This window comes from Pan troglodytes, chromosome 19 (genome assembly GCF_028858775.2).
Source record: "Pan troglodytes isolate AG18354 chromosome 19, NHGRI_mPanTro3-v2.0_pri, whole genome shotgun sequence".
NCBI lineage: Eukaryota > Metazoa > Chordata > Mammalia > Primates > Hominidae > Pan > Pan troglodytes.
This window is the reverse complement of record NC_072417.2, coordinates 82,580,999-82,607,027: the sequence shown is the minus strand read 5'-3', so window position 1 is coordinate 82,607,027 and position 26,029 is coordinate 82,580,999. Positions and strand designations below refer to the sequence as shown.

Below are 26,029 nucleotides of genomic sequence, written 5' to 3'. Positions count from 1 at the left end.
GGTCGAGGTGAAAGGATTGCTTTAGCTCAGAAGTTTGACACCAGCCTGGGCGACATGGTAAGACCTCATCTCTACAAAAAATGTAAAAATTAGCGAGGTATGGTGTCATATGCCTGTGGTCTCAGCTACTTCGGAGGCTGAGACAGGAGGATGGCTTCAGCCCAGGAGGTTGAGGCTGCTGTGAGCTGTGATTATGCCATTGCACTCCAGCCTGAGTGACAGAGCAAGACTCTGTCTCAAGTAAAAACAAAAACAAAAATGAAAAACAAGAAACGCATAATGGAGTGTTAACGACTAAAAGTTTAAACTGGTTACCATTGGCTCAGAGGCTCCAGCACCATAATCCACACTATCATTTGTCTAATTATATTTCAAAACTCAGAAGAGCTGAGATGAAAGGATGGTTATTTTAAAATAATACTCTCATGAAAATATAATTTACATGCCATAAAATTTACCCTTTTAATGTGTACAATTCAGTGATTTTTTTAGTATATTCACAAAGTTGTGCATTGATCACCACTATCTATTTGCAGAATGTTTTCGTCACCCTAGAAAGAAACCCCATAGTCATTAACATGCATTCTCCTTTCCCCCTTCCCTTCAGCCCCAGCCACTGCCGGCTTACTTTATATGTGTGAATTTGTCTATTCCGAATATTTTACATAGATGCAGTTATACAACGTGTGGTGTTTTACATCTGGTTCCTCTCCCTTAGCATCATGTCTCTAAGGCCCGTGCATGTTGGAGGATGTGTCAGTGCCTGATTCTTTATTATGGCCAAATAATATTCCAATGTTTATATGTATTATAAATATTTTGTTTGCCAAGCACGGTGGCTCACACCTGTAATCCCAGCACTTTGGGAGGCTGAGGCAGGCAGATCACAGGGTCAAGAGATTGAGACCATCCTGGCCAACATGGTGAAACCCCGTCTCTACTAAAAATACAAAAATTAGCTGGGCATGGTGGCGTGCACCTGTATTTCCAGCTACTCAGGAGGCTGAGGCAGGAGAATCGCTTGAACCAGGGAGGCGGAGGTTGCGGTGAGCCAAGATCACACCACTGCACTCCAGCCTGGGGACAGAGCGAGACTCCGTCTTAAAAAAAAAAAAAAAAAAAGAACAAATATTTTATTTATCCACTCATCAGTTGATAGATATTTGGATTGTTTTTACATTAGCAATCTGCTATGAATATTTATGTACAAGATTTTTGAGTGGACATGTATTTTCAGTTCTCTTAGGTATATACTTAGGAGTGGAACTACAGGATCATACAGCAAATCTGTTTTTAACCTTTTTTTTAATTTTTTTTTTTTTTTTTTTTTTTGAGACGGAGTCTTACTCCATCACCCAGGCTGGAGTGCAGTGGCGCGATCATGGCTCACTTCAACCTCTGCCTCCTGGAGTCAAACAATTCTCATGCCTCAGCCTCCCAAGTAGCTGGGATTACAGGCATGCACAACCATGCCCAGCTAATTTTTTGTATTTTTAGTAGAGATGGGGTTTTACCATGCTGGTCAGGCTGCTAACCTCAAGTGATCTGCCTGCCTTTCCCTCCCAAAGTGCTGGGATCACAGGTGTGAGCCATGGCGCCCAGCCCATGTTTAACTTTTTGACAAAATCCCAAACTGTTTGTCAAAGCAGCTGTGCCATTTTACATTCTCACCATCAAAGTCTGAGCCTCCAATTTCTCCATTAACTCACTGACGCTTCTTATTATCTGTCATTTTTATTATTCCCATCCTAGCAGGTGTGAAGTGTTAACTCATTGTGGTTCTCATTTTCATTTCTCTGATGACTAATAGATGTTGAGAATCCTTGTATGTGTGTATTGACCATTTGTATGTCATCTTTAGAGAAATGTCTGTTCTAATCCTTTGCCTGAATTCAAATTGGGTTCTGTGCCTTTTCATTTTTATTTTTTTCCTGAGTTGTAAGCGTTCTTTATATGCTTTGGATACAAATCCCTTATCATATACATGACTTGCAAATCTCTTCTCCCCATCTGTGGGGTTGTCTTTTCACTGATGGTATCCTTTGTAACACAGAAGTTTTTAATTTTGATGAAGTCAAATTTATCTATTCTTCCTTTTGTTGCTTTTGGTTATGTCTAATAAACTACAGCCTAATCCACTGTCACAAAGATGTACTCTTCTGTTTTCTACTAAGAGTTGTATAGTTTTAGCTCTTACATTTAGATTTTTATCTATTTTTGGTTAATTTTTGTATATAAGATAGGGATCTAACTATATTGTTTTACATGTAGATAACACTTGTCCAGCACTATTTTTTTAAAAACTATTATTTTTGTTTGTTTGTTTCTTTCTTTCTGAGATGGAGTCTCGCTCTGTCGCCCAGGCTGGAGTGCAGTGGCACAATCTCGGCTCATTGCAAGTTCCGCCTCCCGGGTTAACGCCATTCCCCTGCCTCAGCCTCCCGAGTAGTTGGGACTACAGGCGCCCGCCACCGTGCCCGGCTAATTTTTTGTACTTTTTTTTTTTTAGTAGAGATGGGGTTTCACCGTGTTAGCCAGGATGGTCTCGACTTCCTGACCTCGTGATCCGCCCACCTCGGCCTCCCGAAGTGCTGGGATTACAGGAGTGAGCCATTGCGCCAGAACAAAAAAAAACTATTGTTTTACCCTTGAGTTGTCTTAGTACCCTCATGAGGAGAAAGCGTTTTGGTTGAGTTTGTCTCCCACAAAAATGTAGAAGACCTTTGAAATTCCTTTAAAATCCACAGTAACAAGTTTCTGGTTTCCAGAGGATTGAAAAAAAAAGGTGTTCCCTCTCCCCACTAATAGGCTAGATGCTGGGTGTGGTGGCTCACATCTGTGATCCTAGTTCTTTGGGAGTCTGAGGAGGGAGAACTGCTTGAAGCCAGGAGTTCAATACCAGCATGGCCAACAAAGTGAGACCCCATCTCTAAAAAGAAATTTTAAAAAATTAGCCAGGCAGGGTGGTGAACCCTGTACTCCCAGCTTCTTGGGAGGCTGAGGTGGGAGAAATGCTTGAGCCCAGGAGTTTGAGGCTACAGTGAGCTAAGACTGCACCACTGCACTCCAGACTGGGCAATAGAGTGAGATGCCATCTGGAAAACTAATTAATTTATTAATTCATTAATTAAATTTAAACAAAAATTTAAAAACTAATATGTTTGGATTCTTCTTTATTGAATACCTGCAACAGATTATCATTCCATCTAGGAACTTATCACAATCACTGTTGTTCTTTGGCCACTGAAGACCATGAAAAAACTTGCCCTGCCACAGAACGTGTGTTTCAAAGCTTAGCTGAGGCTCCAGAATCACAAGAAATGCCTTTATTACTGAATCACTGGATAAGATTTGGAAAAAGTGGTGCTGTCATTGACACACTATAAGACTGCAAATCTACTGTACAATCAAATGTTCAAATAAGGATGAGACACTGAAAGATTGGTGAGGCCATTCTACCTTAACCAACACTTCAGTTGAGAGAGGGTCAGGTAAGGTGGCAGGTAACTTCTTTCCAGAAAGCCCATTGAAGAAAGTGAATCAAAAAGGTCAATCTGAGGCTGATAAATCACTCTACTTCCTTATAGATCCGAATGCCATGATTCATAACCAATTCTTCTTTTATGTCATGTTAAACTCTCTCTCAACAACTTTACCTCTAATTCTTTGTTGAGAAAGAGCAACTCGTTTCTGGTGAACCACTTTGGAGTAGACTACTTCTAAAATAGCCCCCAGTGATCCTTGCCTTCTGGTAGGTATGTTCTTGTGTAACCCCTCACCATGGGTGGCCTAGACCTAATGACTTCCTTCTAAGTAACAAAAGTGATGGGCTATTACTTCTGAAAGTAGGTTATAAAAGGCTGTGACTTCTATCCTGCTGGCACTCTCTTGCTCTTTCTCACTTTCTCATTTTGATAAAGTCAGCTACTCTATTGTGAGCTGTCCTCTGGAGAGGCTAAGTACTAAGAAACTGTGGCTCTTAGTCCAACGGCCCAGCAGGAACTGAATTCTGCAAACAGCATTGTGAGTAAGCTTGAAAGCAAATCTTGCCCCAGTTACGCCTTGAGATGACCGCAGCCTTGGCTGATACCTTGATTGCAGCCTTGTGAGAATCCCTGGACTGGAGGATCCAGTCAAGCCATTCCCAGATTCCTGATCTACACAAACTGTGTGAAAATACATATTCTTCTTGTAATCCACTAACTTCAGGGATGATTTATTACATAGCAATAGATAACAATACATGATATTACTTGATCCATTGTTTTCTATTCTGTGCCCCAGTTCCTCAGCAAACTGCAAGTGATATCAAATAAACGCTTCCTAAATCCTGGGTTTTTAAATCCTTTCTTGAAACTGTATCTTTCCAACCTCTCATCAATGTTCAATTACTGGACCATTCTAACCCTACTCGCTCCTACTCAGTGTCAATGAAAAGTCTCATTTTCACTGCATCATCTGGATGTTCATTGTCTCACCACTAAATTGCACCTTTCTTTTCACAAACTCCTTCAATTTCCTAGTGTTAACCAAAACCAGGTTTCTTCAAAACCATATCAAAGACTTCTTCAATGGAGAACATTCCTGCTGTCATCCGCTGCCCAACCCAGCATCCTGCTCTGGGTTTTTGCCATTTACTAATCATGGGAACTTGAGTCATTATTAAAGCCCTCAAAACCTCAATATCTTCATTTCTTAAATGGGGATAAGATCTAACTCACTGAATTGTTGGAAAATTAGTAAAATGGTGTAGGCAAAAGTGCCTGACAGTGCTCATCTCTCAGCACATACCCGATTGATAATTGGTTTTTTTCTTTCCTGATATCCATTTCTCATTCATTTATGTAATAGTTTCTTACAGACTATATTATGGACCTGCTTTTTTTAGGCAGGTCCTGGTGATACAGAGATGAAGATACTCACCATTTTGAAGATACTCATCATCTGCCAGGGGATACAGCATTTATCACACTTTTATTGCAGTTATTGGTTGGTCCATGATAGACGCTCATATTCTGGGAAAACAAAAACAGGGTACTTCATTATCCCAACAACTCTTTAGTAATTCATGCCACTTACTTATGTCTGCCTCTTTTTTTCATCTTTATTATAATCTACAGAATTCCACAATATTTTTCATCCCTCACTCTCCAACTTTTGGCTTGGAGTCTTTCTTTCCACTCTCATCTGGCCATTACTCCCTAATACAATCAGCTACCATGTTAAAATTATTTTAACATAATGATTCTCACAATTCCCAAACAAATCTTATTATTAGATCCCAAAGATCTAATTAATTCATTAATCATTATTAGATCCCAAAGATCTAATAATAATCCTACCTTTAGTATTGATTAATATGGCTATCTTCACTCTTCTCCCTTAGACCTCATCATCTTTATTCAAATCTACCTCTTCTTGCACTTGCTGTGTCTTCTCCTAGAACATTTTTTCCTTCCCTATTTCTTGACTAATTCCTAATCATTCTGTCAGTCCTTGCCCTCCACTATATGACCCCAGCTAATCACCAAATCAATCATTGTTTCCCTACAGACACCTGATGCTTCAGGTCATTGTACCATTCATGGTTCCCAGACACAATGCATACCATCCTCCTTCTAAAATTACGTTCAATCATTTGCTCCATGAAGGATGCCTTCTCCCCTCAACCAATATTAATCCATCAGAATCTCAATCATCCTTCAAGGTCCATCACAGACACCCATGATGTTTTTCTTGTTTTAAATGCTTGTGCTCTTTCTTTTAACTTTCAAGGATGTTTACAACACTTTTTTTTACAGTATTTAAACTACATTCTTGAGGCTTGTGTGGTAATTTTATAGTTACATGTTTATTGTTTAAAGTATATCTCCTAATGTTTGTTGTTGTTGTTGTTGTTTTTGAGACAGAGTCTCGCTCTGTTCCCCAAACTGGAGTGCAGTGGAGCCATCTTGGCAAGGGTGACACCTCCCAGGCTCATGAGATTCTCATACCTCAGCCTCCTGAGTAGCTGGGATTACAGGGACACACTAATGCACCCAACTAATTTTTGCATTTTTTATTTATTAAGTTTTTTTCTTTTTTTGAGACGGAGTCTCGCTCTGTCACCCAGGCTGAAGTGCAGTGGCATGATCTCGGCTCACTGCAAGCTCCACCTCCCAGGTTCACACCATTCTCCTGCCTCAGCCTCCCAAATAGCTGGGGCTATAGGCACCTGCCACCACACCCGGCTAATTTTTTGTATTTTTAGTAGAGATGGGGTTTTACCATGTTGGCCAGGCTGATCTCGAACTCCTGACCCCAAGTGATCCACCTGCCTCGGCTTCCCCAAGTGTTGGAATTACAGATGTGAGCCACTGCACCTGACTGAAAGTACATACCCTAATGTTTGAAAGCCAAAATGATGTCTGTGGCAGCATGAGAATGTTCCTCACAGATCTTCCAAGACAGGAGGATAATAAAACAAGCTCTGGAATCCAGCATCAGGTTTGTGCCAAGGGTATACCTCCCATAGGCTGCTCCTGGCCAATGACTGATTGTATCAAGGCTAACCCATTCTTAGGACACAAAGGCTCTCCTCTGATGGCCAGCTTTGATTTAGGACCCCCCAGGGGCACTACTGAACTTCCCTCAGAAGGAGGGGGATATCCATTCAGGGTCACACTTGCTTCTCAGGGTCACACTTGCTTCACACTGTGAAGGCTCTCCAAGTCTATCTCAGTCCCCTCCCCATTTTCCTTCATATGGCATTTTCCCAGATGTTTCCAGCTGTTTCCCCACATGTTTAATCCAGTCTTGGCATCTACTTCCCAGAAGACCTGGAATAACAAAAGTGGTGCCAGGAGTGATCCTCAGAAACAGGCAATGAGTTGAGGATTAGAACTGGCTAACCCACCACCCAGCAGAGGAAGAAGACAGCATCCCAGTTGGAAGGAGGGGCATGGATAGTCGCTGGCATGAGGTAGCCCACCATTCCTCTAATAAGGACTAGCATTTCCCACTGCAGATGCCCCTCTCCCATAAAACAACACATGCCAGTGGTAAATGAAATAATAGCCCCACGCCCTCCACCACCCTGCCACACACACACAAAGATGTCAGGTCCTAATTTCTATAATCTCTGAATATGTTACATGGCAGAAAGGACCTTGCACAAGTAATTAATTAGAATACTGAGGTATGAAGATTATCCTGGATTATTTGGGTGGGCTCAAAGCATTCTAAACACTAATGAAAAATATTGAAGACGACGCAAACAAATGAAAAGACATTCCATGCTCATGGGTTGGCATAATTGATATTGTTAAGATGACCATACTTTCCAAAACAATCTACACATTGAATGAAATTCCTATCAAAATACTAGTGTCATTATTAACAGAAATAGAAAGAAAATCCTAAAATTCATATACAATCAAAAAAGAGCCAGAACAGCCAAAGCAATCCTGCATAAAAAGAACAAAGCTGGAGGCCTTACACTGCGTGACTTCAAAATATATTACAAAACTATAGTAACCAAAAAAGCATGGTATTGTTATAAAAATAGATACTTAAACCAGTGCAACAGAACCCAGAAATAAATCCACACATTTATAGTCAACTGATCTTTTGATAAAGCCATCAAGAACAGACACTGGAAAAGGACACCCTCTTCAATAAGTGATTCTAGGAAAACTGGATAATCATATACAGAAGAATGAAACTGGACCCCTATCTCTCATCATATACAAAAATCAACTCAAGGTGGACTAAAGACTTAAACATAAGACCTGAAATTATAAAACTATTAAAAGGATATTGATCTAGGCAGAGGATTAATGGCTGAGACCACAAAAGCATAGGCAACTAAAACAAAAATAGGCAAATGGAACTACATTAAACTAAACAGCTTCTATACAGCAAAGAAAACAGTCAACAGAGTGAAGAGGCAACCTCTTGGATGGCAGAAAATATTTGTAAACTACTCATTCGACAGGGAAGTAATATCCAGAGTATACAAGGAACTCAAACAACTCAACAGTTTTTTAAAAAATCCCATTTAAAAATGAGCAAAGGACATGAATAGACCTTTCTCAAAAGAAGACATACAAATAGCCAACATGTATATGAAAAAATGTTCAACATCATTAATTATCAGAGAAATGCAAACCAAAACCACAGTGAGATAACTTACCCCAGTTAGAATGGCTGTTACCAAAAGACAAAACGTAACAGATACTGATGAGATTACAGAGAAAAGGGAAAAGGGAGCTCTTATACACTGTTAGTGGAAATGTAAGTTAATACAGCCACTATGGAAAACAGTATGAAGATTCTCAAAAAAATTAAAATAGAATTGCCATATAACCCAGAAGTCTCACTGTTAGGTATTTATCCAAAGGAAAAGAAATCAATATATCAAAGTGATTACCACACTGACATATTTGTTACAGCACTATTCACAATAGCAAAGATATGGAATCAACGTAACTATCCATCAATGGATGAATGGGTAAAAACAAAAAAACAAAAAATCTGTGGTATATATACACAATGAAATACTATTTAGCAATAAAAAAGGATGAAATAATATCATTTTCAGCAAGACGGGTGGAACTTGAGGTTAATATGCTAAGTGAAATAAGCCAGGCACAGAAGACAAGTATTCCATATTCTAATTCCTATGTGAGAGCTAAAAAAAAAAAATGATCATATAGAGGTAGTGAGTGGTATAATAGATAACAGAGACCGGAAAGGGTGTATGTGTAGAAGAGGGAATGAAGAGAGTTGGTTAATGGGTACAAACACAGTTAGATAGAAGAAATACATTCAATCTTTGATAGAAAAGCAGCGTGGCTATAATTAACAACACTGTATTATACTTTTCAAAATAGCCAGAAGAGGACTTGAAATGTACCCAACACATGAAAATGCTAAATCCTTAGGTGATGAATACCCTGAATACCCTGAATTGATCATTACCCATTCTATGCATATAACAAAATTTCACATGTACCCCATAAATATGTACAAATATAATGCATCAAAAAGTATTTAAATATAAAAAAAGTTCTTGTAAGAGGAAGGCAGTAGGGTCAGTGTCAGAGAGGAAGGCACAACAATGAAAGCAGAAGTCAGAGAGAGAGAGAGAGAATGGAGATGCTATGTTGCAGGACTTGAAGGTGGAGGAAGAAGCCATAACTCAAAAAAGGCAAGTGGCTTCCAGGAGTTAGAAAATTCAAAGAAACAACTTCTCTCATTTTAGAACTTCTGACTTTCAGAACTAAAAGACAAAATATTTGTATTATTGTATGTCACGAAGCCTGTGGTAATTTATTTTTTTTTTAATTTTTTTTTTTGAGACAGAGTCTCACTCTGTTGACAAGCTGGAGTGCAGTGGCATGATCTCGGCTCACTGCAACCTCCGCCTCCGAGGTTCAAGCAATTCTCCTGCCTCAGCCTCCTGTGTAGCTGGGACTAAAGGCATGCGCCACCACGCCCAGCTAATTTTTGTATTTTTAGTAGAGACAGGGTTTCAACATGTTGGCCAGGATGGTCTCAATCTCTTGACCTCGTGATCCACCTGCCTCTGCCTCCCAAAGTGGCCTGTGGTGATTTATTACAGCAACCATGGGAAACTAATACAGTGCCCCACTCAGGAGCTGCCACATCTTCTCTTCTGCCTTCCAGACTGCTAAATAGGGAAAAATTTCATCATAACCAGGCTAGGGATATGCTGAGTCTGATAGGAGCAGAAAGCAATTATATGCCTAAAAGACTACATCCCTAAGAACTGGCAGGAGTCAGGGAAGTTCTCCTGTGATTTGAATTTGAGGATGCTTGATCAAGGAGACAAAAACGTAAAGCTGGATAAGCAAGATTTCATTGAATTAGAAGTATTTTATTTAACACAGTTTAATGTTCTAGCAAGGTATGGAGGGAATGAGACAAACTCATTGCTACTGTGGCTCTTAGAAACCTGGAAAAAAACAGTGGTCAGCTTTCAGCAATGTAGAAATGCCTGCATTTCCCTAGCAGGTGATAGAGGAAGAAATAAAGGAGCTAAGGGAATATACTTGCTAAAATGGATAAATGACACGAGTCTAGAAGGTCCACCAGATAAGCATGTTCCATGGGAAGCCCAGAGAACACAGATAGCTTTCACCAAGATCGTCAGGAATGCACTGGTGACGAGGGGACAGACTGCCATCACTAAGAAGTTCAAAGGCAGTTTCTTCGCAGACTAGGGTTGAAGGGAGGTGAGGCAGTCACAGGTCTTAGCTTAGTAGCATGCATGGGAAGGATGGGACTGTGTAGAGGACTACGTTAGCACGTTCCATAACAACACTGAGGGTCTGATCTATAGTTTCGGGAATGGGGCTTCAAAGAAGGTGAGTTCAATCTATCGATAAGAAATGTAGCTAAAAAAAAAGGTTTCTATTTCACCCATCCTTTAGTAATACACCACTGTGTTCACTTCAGTAAAGTTTTCATAACACATCTAAAGCCTCTGTGAGGCTCAGAAATATTTGTGAAACAAAATTCTGGAACCGCAAATAAAATGTTAAATGGTTGCTTTAAATAGAAAATAACATATCTGGAAAATTTTCCTGTAACTGTGTGCTTTAATCAGCCTTTCCTTTTCTAAGCATTATATGTTTAAGTAATAAGCAATAGAAATATACTTTAACTAGGCTGGGCTCAGTGGCTCACACCTGTAATCCCAGCACTTTGGGAAGCCAAGGCGGGTGGATCACCTGAGGTCAGGAGTTCAAGACCAGCCTGGCAAACATGGTGAAACCCCATCTCTACTAAAAATACCAGAAATTACCCAGGCATAGTGGCAGTCGCCTGTAATCCCAGGTACTCAGGAGGCTGAGACAGGAGAATCACTTGAACCCAGGAAGCAGAGGTTGCAGTGAGCCCAGATGGCACCGTTGCACTCCAGCCTAAGCAACAAGAGTGAAACTCCATCTCAAAAAAAAAAGAAGATGAAATATACTTTAATCTTTGGCAGTCAAATATTATGTCCTGTAGCCAGATCATAATCAATATATACAAATGTCTTGGAAGTTATATAGTGTGTAATCATAATATGTTGGTTTGACATCTCATATCTCATCAAAGAGGATGCCTGCCTGCAATGCTCTCTTCAGTACCAGAAGCTGAAAGGTCAGATACTTCATCTTGTCCAGAGGCCTCATGGTTTAATGGGGAAAAAAAAGGGGGGGTGGGGTTTGGAGTCCTACAAAAAAAGATACGAATGTCAACTCTGCCACTTCCTAGTTTTGTCAACCTGGACATGTTTATTAACTTCTCTCACCTCTGTTTAATCATCTATAAATAGGAAATAGACACAGGCTTCTTGCAAACAATATATGAGATAATATCAACTGATACCTGGTCAACAAACGCTAATTCTGTTCCAAACCCCACCCTCTCTCCTTCAGTTTTCTTTCTTAACCATCTCTGTGCCCCATGGTATTTAGCCTTATAATGGTAGATTGTGAGGAAATGGACTAGATTAGACCAAAAGATACATAGCCCCATCTTTGAAAGCCACTTCCATTCACAATGGTCAGAAAATATTGAATTTAAAAAAAAGAGGGGGCAGCCAAGAAGGCTGAATAGGAACAGCTCCAGTCTACAGCTCCCAGTGTGAGCGATGCAGAAGACGGGTGATTTCTGCATTTCCATCTGAGGTACCACGTTCATCTCACTAGGGAGTGCCAGACAGTGGGCGCAGGACAGTGGGTGCAGTGCACCATGCATGAGCCAAAGCAGGGTGAAGCATTGACTCACTCGGGAAGTGCAAGGGTTCAGGGAGTTCCCTTTCCTAGTCAAAGAAAAGGGTGACAGATGGAACCTGGAAAATTGGGTCACTCCTACCCTAATACTGCGCTTTTCTGACGGGCTTAAAAAACCACGGACCAGGAGATTATATCCCGCACCTGGCTTAGAGGGTTCTACGCCCATGGAGTCTCGCTGATTGCTAGCACAGCAGTCTGAGATCAAACTGCAAGGCAGCAGCGAGGCTGGGGGACGGGTGCGCCATTGCCCAGGCTTGCTTAGGTAAACAAAGCAGCCGGGAAGCTCAAACTGGGTGGAGCCCACCACAGCTCAAGGAGGCCTGCCTGCCTCTGTAGGCTCCACCTCTGGGGGCAGGGCACAGACAAACAAAAAGACAGCAGTAACCTCTGCAGACTTAAATGTCCCTGTCTGACAGCTTTGAAGAGAGCAGTGGTTCTCCCAGCACATAGCTGGAGATCTGAGAACGGGCAGACTGCCTCCTCAAGTGGGTCCCTGACCCCTGATCCCCGAGCAGCCTAACTGGTAGGCACCCCCCAGTAGGGGCAGACTGACACCTCACACGGCCGGGTACTCCTCTGAGACAAAACATCCAGAGGAACGATCAGACAGCAGCATTCGCGGTTCACGAAAATCCGCTGTTCTGCAGCCACCGCTGCTGATACCCAGGCAAACAGGGTCTGGAGTGGACCTCTAGCAAACTCCAACAGACCTGCAGCTGAGGGTCCTGTCTGTTAGAAGGAAAACTAACAAACAGAAAGGACATCCACACCAAAAACCCATCCGTACATCACCATCATCAAAGACCAAAAGGAGATAAAACCACAAAGATGGGGAAAAAGCAGAGCAGAAAAACTGGAAACTCTAAAAAGCAGAGTGCCTCTCCTCCTCCAAAGGAACGCAGTTCCTCACCAGCAACGCAGCAAAGCTGGACGGAGAATGACTTTGACGAGCTGAGAGAAGAAGGCTTCAGATGCTCAAACTACTCTGAGCTACAGGAGGAAATTCAAACCAAAGGCAAAGAAGTTGAAAACTTTGAAAAAAAATTTAGACGAATGTATAACTAGAATAATCAATACAGAGAAGTGCTTAAAGGAGCTGATGGAGCTGAAAGCCAAGGCTCGAGAACTAAGTGAAGAATGCAGAAGCCTCAGGAGCTGATGTGATCAACTGGAAGAAAGGGTATCAGTGATGGAAGATGAAATGAATAAAATGAAGCAAGAAGGGAAGTTTAGAGAAAAAAGAATAAAAAGAAACGAACAAAGCCTTCAAGAAATATGGGACTATGTGGAAAGACCAAATCTACATCTGATTGGTGTACGTGAAAGTGACGGGGAGAATGGAACCAAGTTGGAAAACACTCTGCAGGATATTATCCAGGAGAACTTCCCCAATCTAGCAAGGCAGGCCAACAATCAGATTCAGGAAATACAGAGAACGCCACAAAGATACTCCTCGAGAAGAGCAACTCCAAGACACATAATTGTCAGATTCACCAAAGTTGAAATGAAGGAAAAAATGTTAAGGGCAGCCAGAGAGAAAGGTCGGGTTACCCACAAAGGGAAGCCCATCAGACTAACAGCGGAGCTCTCGGCAGAAACTCTACAAGCCAGAAGAGAGTGGGGGCCAATATTCAACATTCTTAAAGGAAAGAATTTTCAACCCAGAATTTCATATCCAGCCAAACTAAGCTTCATAAGTGAAGGAGAAATAAAATACTTTACAGACAAGCAAATGCTGAGAGATTTTGTCACCACAAGGCCTGCCCTAAAAGAGCTCCTGAAGGAAGCACTAAACATGGAAAGAAACAACCGGTACCAGCCGCTGCAAAATCATGCCAAAATGTAAAGACCATCGAGACTAGGAAGAAACTGCATCAACTAACGAGCAAAATAACCAGCTAACATCATAATGACAGGATCAAATTCACACATAACAATATTAACTTTAAATGTAAATGGACTAAATGCTCCAATTAAAAGACACAGACTGGCAAATTGGATAAAGAGTCAAGACCCATCAGTGTGCTGTATTCAGGAAACCCATCTCACGTGCAGAGACCCACATAGGCTCAAAATAAAAGGATGGAGGAAGATCTACCAAGCAAATGGAAAACAAAAAAAGGCAGGGGTTGCAATCCTAGTCTCTGATAAAACAGACTTTAAACCAACAAAGATCAAAAGAGACAAAGAAGGCCATTACATAATGGTAAAGAGATCAATTCAACAAGAAGAGCTAACTATCCTAAATATATATGCACCCAATACAGGAGCACCCAGATTCATAAAGCAAGTCCTGAGTGACCTACAAAGAGACTTAGACTCCCACACAATAATAGTGGGAGACTTTAACACCCCACTGTCAACATTAGACAGATCAACGAGACAGAAAGTTAACAAGGATACCCAGGAATTGAACTCAGCTCTGCACCAAGCGGACCTAATAGACATCTACAGAACTCTCCACCCCAAATCAACAGAATATACATTTTTTTCAGCACCACACCACACCTATTCCAAAATTGACCACATACTTGGAAGTAAAGCTCTCCTCAGCAAATGTAAAAGGACAGAAATTACAACAAACTGTCTCTCAGACCACAGTGCAATCAAACTAGAACTCAGGATTAAGAATCTCACTCAAAACCGCTCAACTACATGGAAACTGAACAACCTGCTCCTGAATGACTACTGAGTACATAACGAAATGAAGGCAGAAATAAAGATGTTCTTTGAAACCAATGAGAACAAAGACACAACGTACCAAAATCTCTGGGACGCCTTCAAAGCAGTGTGTAGAGGGAAATTTATAGCACTAAATGCCCACAAGAGAAAGCAGGAAAGATCCAAAATTGACACCCTAACATCACAATTAAAAGAACTAGAAAAGCAAGAGCAAACACATTCAAAAGCTAGCAGAAGGCAAGAAATAACTAAAATCAGAGCAGAACTGAAGGAAACAGACACACAAAAAACCTTTCAAAACATTAATCAATGCAGGAGCTGGTTTTTTGAAAGGATCAACAAAATTGATAGACTGCTAGCAAGATTAATAAAGAAAAAAGAGAGAAGAATCAAATAGATGCAATAAAAAATGATAAAGGGGATATCACCACCGATCCCACAGAAATACAAACTACCATCAGAGAATACTACAAACACCTCTATGCAAATAAACTAGAAAATCTAGAAGAAATGGATAAATTCCTTGACACATACACTCTCCCAAGACTAAACCAGGAAGAAGTTGAATCTCTGAATAGACCAATAACAGGCTCTGAAATTGTGGCAATAATCAATAGCTTACCAACCAAAAAGAGTCCAGGACCAGATGGATTCACAGCCAAGTTCTACCAGAGGTACAAGGAGGAACTGGTACCATTCCTTCTGAAACTATTCCAATCAATAGAAAAAGAGGAAATCCTCCCTAACTCATTTTATGAGGCCAGCATGCATCATCCTGATACCAAAGCCGGGCAGAGACACAACCAAAAAAGAGAATTTTAGACCAATATCCTTGATGAACATTGATGCAAAAATCCTCAATAAAATACTGGCAAACCAAATCCAGCAGCACATCGAAAAGCTTATCCACCATGATCAAGTGGGCTTCATCCCTGGGATGCAAGGCTGGTTCAATATACTCAAATCAATAAATGTAATCCAGCATATAAACAGAACCAAAGACAAAAACCACATGATTATCTCAATAGATGCAGAAAAGGCCTTTGACAAAATTCAACAACCCTTCATGCTAAAAACTCTCAATAAATTAGGTATTGATGGGACATATCTCAAAATAATAAGAGCTGTCTATGACAAACCCACAGCCAATATCATACTGAATGGGCAAAAACTGGAAGCATTCCCTTTGAAAACTGGCACAAGACAGGGATGCCCTCTCTCACCACTCCTATTCAACATGGTGTTGGAAGTTCTGGCCAGGGCAATTAGGCAGGAGAAGGAAATAAAGGATATTCAATTAGGAAAAGAGGAAGTCAAATTGTCCCTGTTTGCAGATGACGTGATTGTATATCTAGAAAACCCAACTGTGTCAGCCCAAAATCTCCTTAAGCTGATAAGCAACTTCAGCAAAGTCTCAGGATACAAAATCATTGTACAAAAATCACAAGCATTCTTATACACCAATAACAGACAAACAGAGAGCCAAATCATCAGTGAACTCCCATTCACAATTGCTTCAAAGAGAATACCTAGGAATCCAATTTACAAGGGACATGAAGGACCTCTTCAAGGAGAACTACAAACCACTGCTCAATGAAATAAAAGAGGATACAAACAAATGGAAGAACATTCCATGCTCATGGGTAGGAAGAATCAATATCGTGACAATGGCCATACTGCCCAAGGTAATTTATAGATTCAATGCCATCCCCATCAAGCTGCCAATGACTTTCTTCACGGAATTGGAAAAAACTACTTTAAAGTTTATATGGAACCAAAAAAGAGCTCGCATCACCAAGTCAATCCTAAGCCAAAAGAACAAAGCTGGAGGCATCACGCTACCTGACTTCAAACTATACTACAAGGCTACAGTAACCAAAACAGCATGGTACTGGTACCAAAACAGAGATATAGATCAATGGAACAGAACAGAGACCTCAGAAATAACGCCGCATGTCTACAACTATCTGATCTTTGACAAACCTGAGAAAAACGAGCAATGGGGAAAGGATTCCCTATTTAATAAATGGTGCTGGGAAAACTGGCTAGCCATATGTAGAAAGCTGAAACTGGATCCCTTCCTTACACCTTATACACAAATTAATTCAAGATGGATTAAAGACTTAAATGTTAGACCTAAAACCATAAAAACCCTAGAAGAAAACCTAGGCATTACCATTCAGGACATAGGCATGGGCAAAGACTTCATGTCTAAAACACCAAAAGCAATGGCAACAAAAGACAAAATTGACAAATGGGATCTAATTAAACTAAAGAGCTTCTGCACAGCCAAAGAAACTACCATCAGAGTGAACAGGCAACCTACAAAATGGGAGAAAATTTTCACAACCTACTCATCTGACAAAGGGCTAATATCCAGAATCTACAATGAACTCAAACAAATTTACAAGAAAAAAACAAACAACCCCATCAAAAAGTGGGCAAAGGACATGAACAGACACTTCTCAAAAGAAGACATTTATGCAGCCAAAAGACACATGAAAAAATGCCCATCATCACTGGCCATCAGAGAAATGCAAATCAAAACCACAATGAGATACCATCTCACATCAGTTATAATGGCAATCATTAAAAAGTCAGGAAACAACAGGTGCTGGAGAGGATGTGGAGAAAGAGGAACACTTTTACACTGTTGGTGGGACTGTAAACTAGTTCAACCATTGTGGAAGTCAGTGTGGCGATTCCTCAGGGATCTAGAACTAGAAATACCATTTGACCCAGCCAACCCATTACTGGGTATATACCCAAAGGACTATAAATCATGCTGCTATAAAGACACATGCACACGTATGTTTATTGTGGCACTATTCATAATAGCAAACACTTGGAACCAACCCAAATATCCATCAATGATAGACTGGATTAAGAAAATGTGGCACATATACACCATGGAATACTATGCAGCCATAAAAAATGATGAGTTCATGTCCTTTGTAGGGACATGGATGAAATTGGAAATCATCATTCTCAGTAAACTATCACAAGAACAAAGAACCAAACACCACATCTTCTCACTCATAGGTGGGAATTGAACAATGAGAACACATGGACACAGGAAGGGGAACATCACACTCTGGGGACTGTTGTTGGGTAGGGGGAGGGGTAGAGGGGAGGGATAGCATTAGGAGATATACCTAATGCTAAATGACGAGTTAATGGGTGCAGCACACCAGCATGGCACATGTATACATATGTAACTAACCTGCACATTGTGCACATGTACCCTAAAACTTAAAGTATAATAATTTAAAAAAAAATGATGAGTTCATGTCCTTTGTAGGGACATGGATGAAATTGGAAATCATCATTCTCAGTAAACTATCGCAAGGACAAAAAACCAAACACCGCATGTTCTCACTCATAGGTGGGAATTGAACAATGAGAACACATGGACACAGGAAGGGAAACATCACACTCTGGGGACTGTTGTGGGGTGGGGGGTGGGGGGAGGGGGGAGTGATAGCATTAGGAGATATACCTAATGCTAAATGATGAGTTAATGGGTGCAGCACACCAGCATGGCACATGTATACATATGTAACTAACCTGCACATTGTGTACATGTACCCTAAAACTTAAAGTATAATAATAATAAAATAAAATAAAAATGATTATTAAAAAAAGGAGAAAAAAACTGACCTCTTTTACCTAAAGGTTTTTTATTTTTCCCCCACAAGGTCATACATACTGTTTTTTTTTCTTTTTTAAATTTTAATGTAGTAAGGAACACTTAACACTTACCACATCTACCCTCCCACCAGATTCTTAAGTGTTCAATATAGTAATTGCTGTGCACATACAGAATGTTGCATAGCAGATCTCTGGGGCTTATGCATCCTGCATAACTGATTTTTGCCCTTTGATTAGCAACTCCCCATTTTCCCCTCCCCTCAGCCCCTGGCAACCACGATTCTCTTCTTTGCTTTCTTGACTTTGGCTGGCAGAGACAAATTCTTAGTAATCACCTATAAAACTGCTAAATTTAGATTTCTGAAGGTTTTAAACTACTCAGAGGGCAGTTGGCAAGGCTTTATTCCTGATTCTCGACTGCACTTATATATATCTAACTACTAGCACCTGCCTTGGCCTTCCTCCTTTCAATCTTGTATTAGTCTGTTCTCACGCTGCTATCAAGAAATACCTAGGCTGGGCATGGTGGCTCACACCTGTAATCCCAGCAGTTTGGGAGGCTGAAGCAGGTAGATCGCCTGAGCTCAGAAGTTTGAGACCAGGGTGAAACCCTGTCTCTACAAAAAATACAGAAATTAGTCAGGCGTGGTGGTACACACCTGTGATTCCAGCTACTCTAGAGGCTGAGGTGGGAGGTTGGCTTGAGCCTGGGAGGTGAAGGTTGCAAAGAGCCAAGATCACACCACTGTACTCCAGCCTGGGTGACAGAGCCAGACTCTGTCCCAAAAACAAAAAAAAAAAAGAAAGAAATAAGAAAGAAAGGCCTGAGACTGAGTAATTTATAAAGAAAAGAGGTTTCATTGGCTCACAATTCTGCAGGCTGTACAGGAAGAATGACAGCATCTGCTTGGTTTCTAGGGAGGCCTCAGGAAACTTACAATCATGGTGGAAGGCAAAGGGGAAGCCAGCACTTCATATGGAGCAAGAGAGAGAGGGACGGGGGAGGTGCCACATACTTTTAAACAACCAGATCTCGTGAGAACTTACGACACAGTACCAAGAGGGGATGATACTAAAGCATTCATGAGAATTCCACCTCCATGATCCAGTCACCTCCCACCAGGCCCCACTTCCAATATTGGGGATTATAATTTAACAGGAGATTTGGGCAGGGACACAAATCCAAACCATATCAAATCTGTGATGTTGCTTTCTTACCACCTATATCACTACCTACTCACAGCTATAAATAATAGAGAAAATAATGCATTTACAATAGCATATCTCATAGTTTCTATCTGCCTGCCAATGTAATGACAAGCAACCTCAGCAGAAACTCAAAGATAGCAGAATGCAATTCTAATCAGAAAAATGCCCCTAACAGTTCAGTGGCTCACTCCAATCTGTAGCAAGCTCACTCACATAACACTCCACCCAGAGATCTCTGCAGCTGATATGGTTTGGCTCTGTGTCCCTACCCAAATCTCACTTTGAATTGTAATAATCCTCATGTGTCAAGGGTGGGACCAGGTGGAGGGAATCGGATCATGGTGGCAGTTTCTCCCATGCTGGTCTCGTGATAATGAGTGAGTCTCAAGAGATCCGATGGTTTTATAAGCATCTGGCATTTCCCCTGCTTGCATTCATTCTCTCTGCTGCCACCCTGTGAAGAGATGCCTTCCACCATGATTGTAAGATTCCTGAGGCCTCCACAGCCATGCAGAACTGAGTCAATTAAACCTCTTTTCTTTATAAATTACCCAGTCTTGGGTATCTCTTCATAGCAGTGTGAGAACAGACTAATACAGCAGCTGTTATCCATCAGCAACATCAGCCTTACTTAGATGGTTAAAAATAAAATGTTGTATTTGGGGTGGGGGTCAGGGTGAATGGGGAAGGCAGTGGCTAGCCCAAGGCATTTTCTTGCTCAAGGAATGATTTTTGAAGATTTACAATTGTTTCTGTTCCTCTTCACTGGTATTTTCACCAGATGGATTTTTTGCTAAATGCTGCAGAGAAAATCATTAGCCAACTTATATCCCTTGAGTAATGGTATTTAATGGTTTTATGCAGAAAAGTTACATTAGTATAAATCAGTGGTCCTCGACAGGTGGCGATCCTTCCCTATCCCAACATTTAGCAAATTCTGGAGACATTTTAGGGGCAGGAAATTCTAGCGGCATCTAGTGGCAAGGGCCAGGGATGCTACTAAATACCCTACAATGCACAAGACAGTCCCCCACAACAAGGAATAATCTGACCAGAGGTAAATCATGCCAAGGGAAAGAAACCCCAGTCACTCCATAATTTAGCTATGAATGCATGTATGCCAAAAGGGGAAGGAGCTATAATGCAATATCAAAAAAAATCACATTATAGCAAAAAAATTAAGCTAACATGATCTTTGTCATAGAAGAAAACTTGTGACATTGGAATAGGGAGCAAAAAGCCTTTGAAACACAGTAAGGGAACTTGCATTTATAACAGGTCACAAAATTAATTCAAAAGATAACAGTGCCCTGAGCTTGCCAAGTATGCCATCGTGACTGTAGCCTCATGGATTCATAGGCACGCCTGTAAGAATACAGAAATAGGTTTATTTAATCCTGACTTTCTTTTGAGCACTGGCAACAGATGAGTTCTCTGCGCCAAATCCTGCCCATAGAAAGCTAATGGGTGTTGCACGCAGTTATCCAAGAACACAAATTGGCTTTGTGGTTTCTTGTGGCATTTGGCTAGCTGAATCAGAGGAAACAACTAGAAGCTGAGGCAGATGGTTCACAGGCAATATGCTATAATGTCTTCTTACAAATATGTAGTTATGTATTAATAGGTAACCTCTTGGGGAACATGGACAAATATATCATTTTTTGCAATTCTCAGTTTCTAATACAGCTCTGTATGTTGTTGGTGCTCAATACCACTGGTTTCATATTTGTTAACTATCTCATACTCTATTCAAACTCATATCCTCATATCTTTGGAATGTGGAAGCAGACACAAACAAGAAGCTTAGCAAGGAGCACTGACTAAATACCAAGTACTGCATCAAGGGCCAGAAACCCAGTGATAAATAAGATGAGTATGTTGTCCACCATTTCTGAGCCTATTACTCCTCTGAGTTTATTGTGGCCCTTTCTATCTAAGTGAGGCTGAAGGCCACTCCTGTAACAGAAGTAAAAGTTGAAATTCTCAACTCCGTGCTTCTTCCGTGAAGCCCTCCATCAGTAACATGCTAACAGGTTGGAAAAAGAGTTGACAAATATGTACACTGGTCAGGTAGAAGAGGAGACATGGTAAAAGAGGAGTAAAGGAGAATGGTATTCTTTCTCAGGTAAAGAAACTATCTTCAACAAACTCCTTTGACAGTAGGAAAGAGGGTGTATAACATGGTATTGAGTGGAGGCAGAAATATTAACCTAAACCAGAGCTACTGGTGCTGAAACAAAGATTCTAGCAATTCTGAGACCAATGGAAAAAAAAAAATTTTTATAACCCGTCTGCCAGCCTGTAAGCCTGTTTCCACTTCAGAATTAATTAGTATCAACATTTTACCAGCCAATATGTCTCAAAAAAAAAAAATCAACAGTGTGCTCTGCTTTTTTTATTGTGCAATAAACCCCTAGGGATTACAGATATATTTATACCACATCTTTCAGGACAGTTGGAAATATTAACCAAAAGTACGTACCTAATGATTGTTTTCATTGTAATGCATTTGTATTATTTTCAATGAATGAAATTTATTAAATGACTATATAAATGTGATATGTCTATATATAAAACAAGTTCCATAAGCATACATAAAGCAGAAAATTTTGTCAGACTATTATATTCTGACTTAGGCATGGTCATCTTCCACTTGTAAGATTCGTATCTCCTATACATAAGCTAAATGACTCTGTAGAAGATTATCTGGTCAGAAGATGTGACTAGAAATTCATAAGTGTTCTATCTCTATTAAACCTGCCTCACTGACACAGCCCACTTTTGTTCTCTCCTATTCTGCAAGACTTCGAAGGCTGGTTTAACATTCTTGTGTTCTCAGCTATATAATTCTGGTCTTTCCACCAAAGCAGTTTTATTTCCTGACAGTCACTACAGCTTATGAAAGCCAGTGCTATTGGGAAAATATTCCAAATGCACAGGTTATGTGGTTGTGGAAAATAGGCATTAATGGAAAAGGGACTGAAACCAAGTTCTCTTCCGATTGCTATTTTGGAACTTCTGGTTTTTCTGTGGAGCTCCAAGTCAGTGGTGATTGCAAAACCAAAGAGACCAAACAGAATATTCAAAAAGCAAATGACCAGGAGGAGTTTATTTAGAAAATAGATAAATACAAATTGTGCTTTATGGGTTTTCATGTTTATGTCAGAAGGAATGGGTAATGTTGGACAGTCTGAAAGTGATGCTGTGGAATTTCTGTATTTCTCTTTTGTTTCAAATCATTCTCCCTGTATCTGATACTAAACTCTTCAGAAAGGTTTCACAGCTGTGTCCTTTGGGCACAGGGCATGTTCTGACATGCAGAGGATTATCTTGTGCAGCCTGTGGCCGCCAGCGCCACCTAGCTTCTGTATACATTTCCTCAGCTCAACAGTTTTCCAAATTGTTCAATTAAATGAGCCAGTCTTCCATGAGAGCTCAGTATCGGTCTCATAGATTTTGAATGATGAAATTGAGGACGCGAGTTGGAACAGCCAAACTGCTCTGAATGGTTGTCAGGTAGAAAGACATGTTCTCTAAGTCTGTGGAACTTTAGGTAGGATTGACAACAATTCTCAATGCATTCATCGCCTGCCTGTCTTTTATTTGACAAACCTTTGTGTGCCAAGCAGTTAGAAAACGTGCATAGAGACCCAGCTTCTGAATTTTAACCACTATGTTTCAAATTAGGGAGGATTTCTAAGAAGAGAGTCTTTGCTAGGCTCACACTCAGGGACTGCTTCCCAATGAAGGAGATCAGAATATGTCACCCCAAAATATGCCGGCATAAGAATTATTTTGAGCTGGGGGCAATTGAGAAAAAGCAGACACAGAAGAGCTCTGCCGTCCCCCTCTGCTTAAAGCAGGGCATAAACTTCCCCTCGTGAAGGTGTTAAAAGAAAAACTTTAGACAAATTAGATTTAACCATTTAATTAAGCTCATGAATCAAGCAGCTCCCAGAAGCAAAATAGGTTCCCAGCGACTCTTGGGCTGCCACATGGTCAGATAACATTAATCGACAGGAAATGGAAAGTGAGGTTCAAAAAATAGAAGTGAGGTACAGAAACAGCTGGATTGGTTACAGCTCAGCATCTGCCTTATTTAAACGCAGTTTAGACAGTTGGCTGCCTGTGATTGGCTGAAACTCAGCTGCTGTGATTGGCTAAAACTTGGCTACTTGTTTCAAGAATAGGTTATAGTCTATATTTCCACAGCCCCTTGAGTTACAGTTCACTGTATATGGAGAAACCTTAGCTTTAGGCTAAACAAAGGTGTCCCCCACCCTCCCCTATTAGAAAGAGGAGAACAACCCTTATCAGGAGATGGAGATAGCACCAAGATGTGCTGTGTAAGCAAACTTTAGTAAATAACTCTTGTTTATTATTGCTTTTCCTCATAAATTTACCTTCCCACCATTCACCACCCCTGGAAGCCCAAACCCTCTTTCCTCTGTCATAGTCGCTTCTCCCCAGGTTATCGTCCTTTGCTAAAATGGTATAGATGCCCTCCAGTTTACCTGCTTTTTGGGGGGTTTTCACCTCTTTTCTATGAAAACCCTGCCCACATAAGAATATTAACATCACATACAATGTGTACAATTTTCTTCCATTCATCTATCTTTGTCAGTTTAACTTGCAGGCCCACCCTCAGAATATAAGAAAGTAAAGAAAAACTTTTACCTCCCATACATTTAGAGTCAGTGAATGATTGATTACTAAACAGAAGAAAAGTTAGAAAATCTAGGGAAAATGTCATGAGGTCATTTGCTCTGTCTCAGAATGTCCTTCATTGTTCTGATGTCACCTTTGAATGGAGTTTATGATTCTTATCTCCTTAAAAGATAACAGAGATCTCATCCAAAGAATCATATGCTTCTATCTTTGGGCTAACTTATGACTATAATGTGAGAAACAGAGGAGCACAGAATCATGGGTCAGGCTCATTCTTTGTAGATGAGACCAATTGCTTCAGGGCATGATTCGGTATACTTTAGAGGCAGTGGGTGTTTGAAATATATAAATGAAATCGACACAGATAAATAGAGCAGTTCGACAAATAGCCTGCTTGGATTGTCTAGAAGTCCTTTTCATTTTGTTTTATTTTGAAAGCCAGGACAATATGATTACCAACTATTAGTTTAATGACGAAATCTTCCAGATGGTTATGTTGATTAGAATGATCAAGAAATTAGAAGCTGTTCAATCCTCATAGGAAGGCTTCAGTGGAATAGACTCCCTGCTGCCTCCTGTAGACTTGGACTTATTTAAGGAAAACCCTACGATGACTAGTTTCCAGTTGTAGAAATTGGAAGAAGAAAGAAATAGCACCTGCAAGCCTAAAAGTTCTCTTCCTTCCAATGAAAAAGCAGCTTAAACCTGTCCAAAGTCATGTATGTTACCTCGGCAAGTAAAATTTTATCATTCTGTGTACTGAGTGAGTCTTCTTCCCCTCCCAAGAGGCTTTAACTATAGAACCTTTAGGTTTTTTTTTGTTTGTTTTTTAAGAAGGGGGTCTAGCAACAACCTCAAGTTCCAGGATAGTCATTCTTTACTGACAAAGGAAGCAAAGATGAAAGTCCAATTAAAAGCCCATGAAATTTCCATCATGTTTCTTTGAATTGAGTTTGGAGTCTTTGGAATTCTCAAAATAATTCACATGAAGATCTCAGATGCCAATGTATTTTCTGACTCCCTTCAAGGTAGCCATATGAGGAAAGGCAATGAGTTTTATACCAGCATTTGCTGACAGTAAAATATAATGAAAAACATTTATTTGTAATAATGTAGACCACATTCTAACTGCCATTTAATGTAACCACACTATATTTCATAAGGTTTCAATTTAGCATAGCTAATCACAGGGCCAGTTCTACTCTGATGTAGACCTTTTGCATTCTGCCTGAGAAAAATCTACTAAAGTGCTGCTTAGGAGAGAGACCCAGCCAAAGTCACATTTGGAATTAAACACGTTAGAGTTTTAAACATTTTGAAATTTATAAATGATAAAACAAAGAATTTTTTTTAAAAAATTATTGTTAAATATAAACCATTAGCAAAGGTAAATGTTTGTTACTATATGTACTGGGTTAATTGGTGGCCCACAACAAAATATATGTCTACCCAGAACCTATAGAGGTGACCCTATTTGGGGAAAGGGTCTTTGCAGATGTAATTAAGGATCTCAAGATGAGATCATCATAGATTAGAGCGGTCCTAAGTGCAAAGACAATGTCCTTATAAGAAGAGGAGAAAACACAGACACAGAGAACGAGGCCATTGAAGACCAAGAGAAAGATAGAAATGGTGCTGCCACAAGCCAAAAATCACCTGGAGCCACCAGAAGCTGGAAGATGCAGGAAAGGACCTTCCTCCAGCACCTTTAGAGGAAGCGTGGCCCTGCCAACACCTTGATTTCAGACTTCTGGCCTCCAGAACTGTGAGAGAATAGATTTCTTTCTTTTTTTTTTTTTTTTCATTATACTTTAAGTTCTAGGGTACATGTGCAAAACGTGCAGGTTTGTTACATATGTATACATGTGTCATCTTGGTGTGCTGCACCCATTAACTCGTCATTTACATTAGGTATATCTCCTAATGCTATCCCTCCCCCCTCCCCCCACCCCATGACAGGCCCCAGTGTGTGATGTTCCCCACCTTGTGTCCTTTTAAGCCACCACATTTGTGGTCATTTGTTACAGTTG

General features: G+C 40.4%; 1 long non-coding RNA gene across 1 annotated transcript in view; it reads right to left on the bottom strand.

Annotated features, from left to right (window-relative positions):
• LOC107969310 (uncharacterized) overlaps nt 1–26,029 on the bottom strand; it is a 148,889-nt gene that overhangs the window by 82,104 nt on the left and 40,756 nt on the right. Inside the window, exon 4 of the long non-coding RNA XR_008540539.1 lies at nt 4,924–5,015. This is a non-coding gene — a long non-coding RNA (uncharacterized LOC107969310). The remainder of the gene's footprint in view (nt 1–4,923; nt 5,016–26,029) is intronic.